The 6,385-nt window shown below is 35.5% G+C and overlaps 1 long non-coding RNA gene across 1 annotated transcript; it reads right to left on the reverse strand.

The window, feature by feature from the left end:
- Window positions 1-308: 308 nt before the first annotated feature.
- On the reverse strand, window positions 309-2,697 carry LOC131239727 (uncharacterized). The gene is made up of 4 exons (XR_009168359.1): window positions 2,392-2,697; window positions 1,925-2,089; window positions 1,028-1,544; window positions 309-760 (listed from the first exon to the last, which is right to left on the reverse strand). It is a non-coding gene; the product is annotated as an uncharacterized LOC131239727 (long non-coding RNA).
- Between the last annotated feature and the right edge of the window lie 3,688 nt (window positions 2,698-6,385).

Genomic DNA, 6,385 nt, shown 5'->3' on the forward strand with positions numbered 1-6,385 from the left:
AATCCATAGCCATAGCTTAAAATAGCTACGGATATAATCTGTAGCAAATATTTCTGTAGCCAAAAGCACCTACAACTACGGATATTATTGGTAGCTAAAAGTAGTGTTGGATCTGTAGCAATATGCCGAATTCTATAATAGCTACGGTTGGCAAGTAAAAGCGACGGTTAATATCTGTAGCTATTTCCTACATTAAAATTTTTTATAATCATTCATTCATTCATTCATTCAATTACCACCTGCATAATCATTCATTCATTCATTCAATTACCACTGTATAATCATTCATTCATTCATTCATTCATTCAATTACAATCTTCATTTCATAACATGGCCTTATGACAAAGGGATCGCTTTGTACTTAAAAGAAAAAAAATCAAAATCAAAACTGTTTGTACAGGGGAAAATGATGCAACAGCCAAGTAGATGGTTATATATCTCAAGTTCTTTTCAACTAAGTCTCACTCATCCATGATTTAGAAAAAAGAAAAAAGATAAGTTCATCTGAACTGGTATTTATTCAACAAATAGCAACAACTAAAAAAGGGGCTGATCATTCACTTTTGCCATTTTGTTGGGCGGCAACAAAGTTACGGATGACTTCCATGGTCAGTTGGTGAGCAGTCTTGTTCTGCAGCTTTGCAAGTTCATCCATGGCTTCGTATGTGTCTTTGTCAGCAAAAAGCTTTAGATTAAATCATGCCGATGCCTTTACTATGCCCTCCCACTTCTCAACTGTCTCTTTCAGTTTGTCAAAACCCTGCATAGGACAGGAAGAAACTTAATTTATGCTTACTTTGTCAATATAGAACCATTCGAATTTTCTAGTAGTTGCCCCAGGAATGATATGTAGATGAAAATGGGGCAAAACCAAGCATTGAGACACTGCTAATGAGGAAAGCATGTTAATAAAATTGATAATGAATCAAATCCTGCTATTTGATTTGAATCTGATAACAAAGGATTCACAATTTAACTTCGATGTTGTTTGTCAATTGTATGTGAACAGTAAATTTGGAGTACCCACCCAGGCCCATGTAGAGGTGGCTTTCAAAGCAACTTTCGACAAAGACATGGTCAGTCATTTAACTAGACTAACCATTCACATCTGCAGAGCAGAAAATTGAGAGAAATACCGAACTTGAAGAAATTCCATAAGTTGCACCAGCTGCCACGAGAGCTATCCTCCTTTCATTGTTGTTTTCCATCATTGCCAAACACCCATTTGCACATGATTTACCAATATCAACATTGGGTCCCTCAAGACCTAAAGAACAACCAGTGCCTAATGTTACAGCAGCCTGTATGGCCTTTATTCTAGGGAAGACTCCAGCCAGTAGATCAAAGCCCTGCCTCTGAGAAGACCTTGGCTGCTTTATTTGGTCAAAAATTTCAAGTAATCCATGCATCATGCCAATGACAACTCCTCCAATCACTAGAATTAACAGTATCCCGTGCCATGTATCAGCTAGTCTCTGCAAATGGAGCTAAGCAGCCTCTTCATTTGGAGTACCTACCCAGGCCCATTCATGTATTACATGAACCTAATTAAATTAAATAATGTATGTCAGCAACACATCAACAATCATGACTTTGGGAAGCAATTATGAAATGACCTCAGACAATCATTAAAATAGAAATCATGCATGTTTGAATCAAATGCGCTAGCAAATCAATATAGTAATTATGGTACTAAGATACTCTCTTAGCTTCACTACTACCAGAGAGAAACCACGTGTCACGAGAATATTTGAAGGAAATCAAAATCTAATATAAAATCACTGGGAGCATACATGATTTTCAAATGTTTCCAATACCAATCATATTGTTGGAATATGGTTTACCCAAACACAAATGATACACAATGTATACTGACCACTTGACAAAAAAGGAAAAAAGGAAATAGAAGAAATTATATGCTCACTCTTGCCTCATGTAATCCACAGAGTTATCGTTGAGCTTTGGTAGTTTTCGGTTGTCCTCATCCAAGATAGCAGCATGCTTGATAAAATAAGGTTCTATTTCCCCTCTAACTTCTTCCAGCATTTGGGACAATCTTCTAGTCCATTTATTCATCATCACCCAAACACTGCATTGTTACCATCAAAACCAAAAAAACCACAAAACACAACAAACTCCAATCAGCTACTGGCCTATGTATTTATTTAGTACATGGTCTGAAAAATGAAGCAGATCCAAACCTCAAGTGGACCACACAATAGGGACTCAATGCCCACCATTAAAAACTTCTTAGGGTGGGCATTTAATGAAGCCTATAACATTATGGTGGACCCTAGGAATTTTTAAATGGTGGGCATGCAATGAAGCTTATAACATTAAGAAAGGTCTGGATGAAAAAGGAATTTGCATTTACAGATGTACAGGACATACCTTGAAAAAACTTGCAACAGCCTAACCTTCATAGTATGTAGTTTAACGAAGTAGAAACATAGATCATCTTCCTCTTCCCCTAAAAATAACAGAAATCCAAGACTAGTTGCCAAACTCTGATTTGCAGAAAACCAAAATAGAAAAAAAGAAAAGAGTCAAGAAAGACAGAACCTCCAGTCTCATACACCTTAATGTGGCAAATTGCATACAAATAAGCATTTCTCAATATTTTCTGTCACTTTGAAACGGAGATCATTTGACATCCATCTTCCATTCCACAGACCTCTTGACAATCATTTTGATTTAATGACCATAACTTTCTTACCATGATATTAGTGACCATGACAATGTTTAATCTAAATCAAATTTATAAAATCAAGTCGGTCTAGACTTTCTATCATACAAGTCCCACGTTGGATTGTCCATATCCTTTAGGAATCACTCTTATAAGACAATCCTAACCATCCAACAAATGGCCAATGAAACAGATAGCCTATATATGTTTCAATTCAGTTGCTAATAATGGTTCGTCCATCATATGTGGGCCCCGATAGCTGGACATTGAGAATATCATTCTTACAAACACAGTTTTCTTATGTGAGAATCTACAAATACAGAAGGGGAAAAAAAAGTGGGATCATGCATGTATCCCCTTGTTTTAACTTATGATCATGGCTGTCAGTCCATAAAGACTTACAGGACCAATACATTTTTTTTTTTTCTTTTGTCAACCAATGGATGTCCCACTTGAAAGGAATTTGATTACATTATGTTTGCATTTGTAATGTGCAAAATGAAGATTTCTAATCTGGTTAGCCATAACAGAGCATTTGCCTGTTTACCCTCAAGCCATGATGAATGTTCATTTGTGAGGAATACTTCCACATTTCTTGTGGCACTTGGAAACTGATAGGAATTTCTGAGATATGGTGGCTTTGTTTGCAATAGTAATGGGTGAGATTAAAGAATTTGATTGTAACTTGATGACATAATCCATAGTTATACCGATGCATGAATCAGTAACATTTCCTTGTGTCAATTGAACACCACCCATTTCAATGTCAGTTACAATTTCATACATAATGAACTATCTATTTTTCTTATTTCTTCTTTCTGAGAGGCGCATCTATTTTGTAAAAGAAGATCAAAATCACATACCATATTTGCCAGATCTTAAACAAGATAAAAATTTAGTAAAAGATACCAACATACCTCAAAGTAAATTTGTTATTGCAGTTAAACTTTTCCTACACTATAGAGGATTTTCCAATATTTTCGGTGAATCTATCTATTTCAGCCTTTAAGGTCTGCACCCGTGCTAGTTGGAGATTGCGATTCTCTCTTACTTGATGCAATTCTCCTCTAAGGCAACCACATCATTCTTTAATATTTCCTTTGACTTACAACTCCTAGCTATTTCCTTGCCGTGGAAATAGTAGCTGCCATCTCCTGAATCAGCTCAAGCTTTCATATATCCAAGCCAAAGCTAAACATTCAAAATGCAAGATATACAAAACCAAAGCTAAATATGGTAATTAGAGAGAGAGAGAGAGTAACAAGTCACAAATGTAATGAAAGTTAATTCAGTGGAAAAACCTCATCCAATTATAAGACATTACTAGAACAAAACTGTGCAAAAGCTTTCTACTTCCAGATAAATGTATGTATAAGTAAGAATCCACAATAGATATTACAATACTAGCACAAAAAAAAAAAAAATGATAAATTTTCAACATAAAAATATGTGCCCTACTGCAGATGGACCATAGCACAAAAGTGCACTGAATACAAGATTGTAAACAGCTGACTAATGGACATCAAAATGGACAGTTGTGATCAAAAGATTTCAGTGGTCCAAAATCAGCAAAACAAATGTCCATTATTCTGAGGCCTAGTTCATCTAATCGAAATCTTTTTTCGGCACTACCTGCTATCTATAGTTTGTCCTTCTATTTGCCCAGTTCACTTCATGGTACATGTATTCCATGTGTATAATTTGTGCATGTGTCTAGAGCATCACACTTTGCTAGAGTATCAAATAACCCCTATTATGCAGCTTTGCAGAATATTTTAAGGCAAATACAAGGAAAAACATGGGTAAATTTGAGAGTCATATTTAGTAATTATAATATGTCCTCAGTTGCTGTGTTGATTTCAAATTCAAAGTTCAAATGGGAACTAAAAGGCCTGTATGAACATGCTATAAACGGGGACCACATATGCCTTCTCTCTGGTTGGTGCCTTTGTAAGTGACCCCTATTGGGGATGATACAAGACCTGTGCCATATTCAGTAATTATAATATAATCATCTGCTTGTATTTGGATGCTCAGTTTCAGTCAAATGCAATTGACTCAACTAATTACCATTTACAGTGGATAGAAACAAAGTGGGGGCGAAAGAGATGCATGTATGAGGCCAATCGACCTGATAATACTACACACATTTGTTTTAGGAATTTCATCAAACACCTGACATGCTTGCTGCTTACTAGAATTTCATTAAACAAAGCAACACAAGAAAAATGATAACCAACCTAAGGCCGAATGTTACCAATGTAGGAAGGTTTGAAAGGTTCCCTGATCGCTCGTCTGGGAGATATTCTGCTAGAGGATGGAATCTTGCAAGATGCCACGTTTGCTCCAGGAAATCGTGCCACATCAGCAGGGCTATCGACAAACCAAACACGTCTAAACCATATTTATTTGAGGGCTTATGTATGGCCCATGCATTCTAAGTCTCCTAGATTAGATGGGGAAGTTCTGACCTTTTATCCAGTGGCCAACATATATATAGACAGGACAATCAAAAGAATGAAAATTAAGACGAGGCGTTTGTCCAATTTTCATTTTCTCAAGCTTCCGCTTCTAATACAGCAGTGTTCCAAAAACAAATGAAGGCCAAGAATTCTTGGCTAGGCTCTTCCAAACTGAATGGCTATTGGTACATGGGCAACCAATATGGGGCATGGCCCATCATATTGATGGTTTGGAACACTGAACAACAAGACTAGTTGTAGAAACTGAAAACTTAAGTGATCATAATGTCCATAAATAAGACAACATATCTCCACAATATGCTTTCCCCCCAACTCGCAACATTGTCACAACCCAACACACTGCATACATGCATGCTAATTTACAAAAGTGTTATTGGCCAAACGATCCTAACCATCCCATTGGTGATTGTCAAATGGAAAGTTGAAGAGAAAGTGGTCCGTGTCCCAAATTCAATAGTTGAGTTGAAAATTTCAGATTGTATAAATAGTGTTAATTTCAGCTATGCTCTTCCCACAATAGGACCAACGACTGAGAAAGTAATAACAACCACTCAAAAAGACTGAGAAAGTAGATTATGAAAGGAAACAATATACACAAGTAGTCTACAAATATAAATTCATATATATAATATTGCAAGAATCTTAAATAATATGAGAAATTAACTAGAAGTTCATTTAACACATCCACTTTTTGTGTTTTTTTTTTTTTTGGAAGTTGAGAAATTTATTAAAGCACACAAGGGACTACAAACAGGAGAAAACAAAAGGAAAGAAAAAAAAATTAAGGAAAAAAGAAGAGGCAAAAGACTAGAAAACCTAAAGGAGCTATACAAAGAAAAGACAACTAAAACAACTAAAATAACCTAACAAAACCTAGAAAGAAAAGGTCAAAAATACAACATCTAGACCCACATCCGAGGAATTGTTATCAAAAACTTCAAAAACAAAAATCATAAAATGAAACTGCCATAAAAAAAACTTACGCTAAGATGTGGTACAAAGAGTAGTGCCCAAAGAAACTATCCAAAGAGAAACTAAAAGCAAAGATTTTCTTCAGAGAACTAATATGCCCAAAGAATAGCTTTAAAGAACTTTTTTCATTGACATATGTAATACTGAAAATATACCCAATTAACATAAGAATGATAAAGTGGTTATTAATTGATTGCAATAGATACACAAAGGACATGTTTGTTACAATGGAAATAACAAAGGA

The sequence above is a fragment of the Magnolia sinica genome, chromosome 3 (genome assembly GCF_029962835.1).
Source record: "Magnolia sinica isolate HGM2019 chromosome 3, MsV1, whole genome shotgun sequence".
NCBI lineage: Eukaryota > Viridiplantae > Streptophyta > Magnoliopsida > Magnoliales > Magnoliaceae > Magnolia > Magnolia sinica.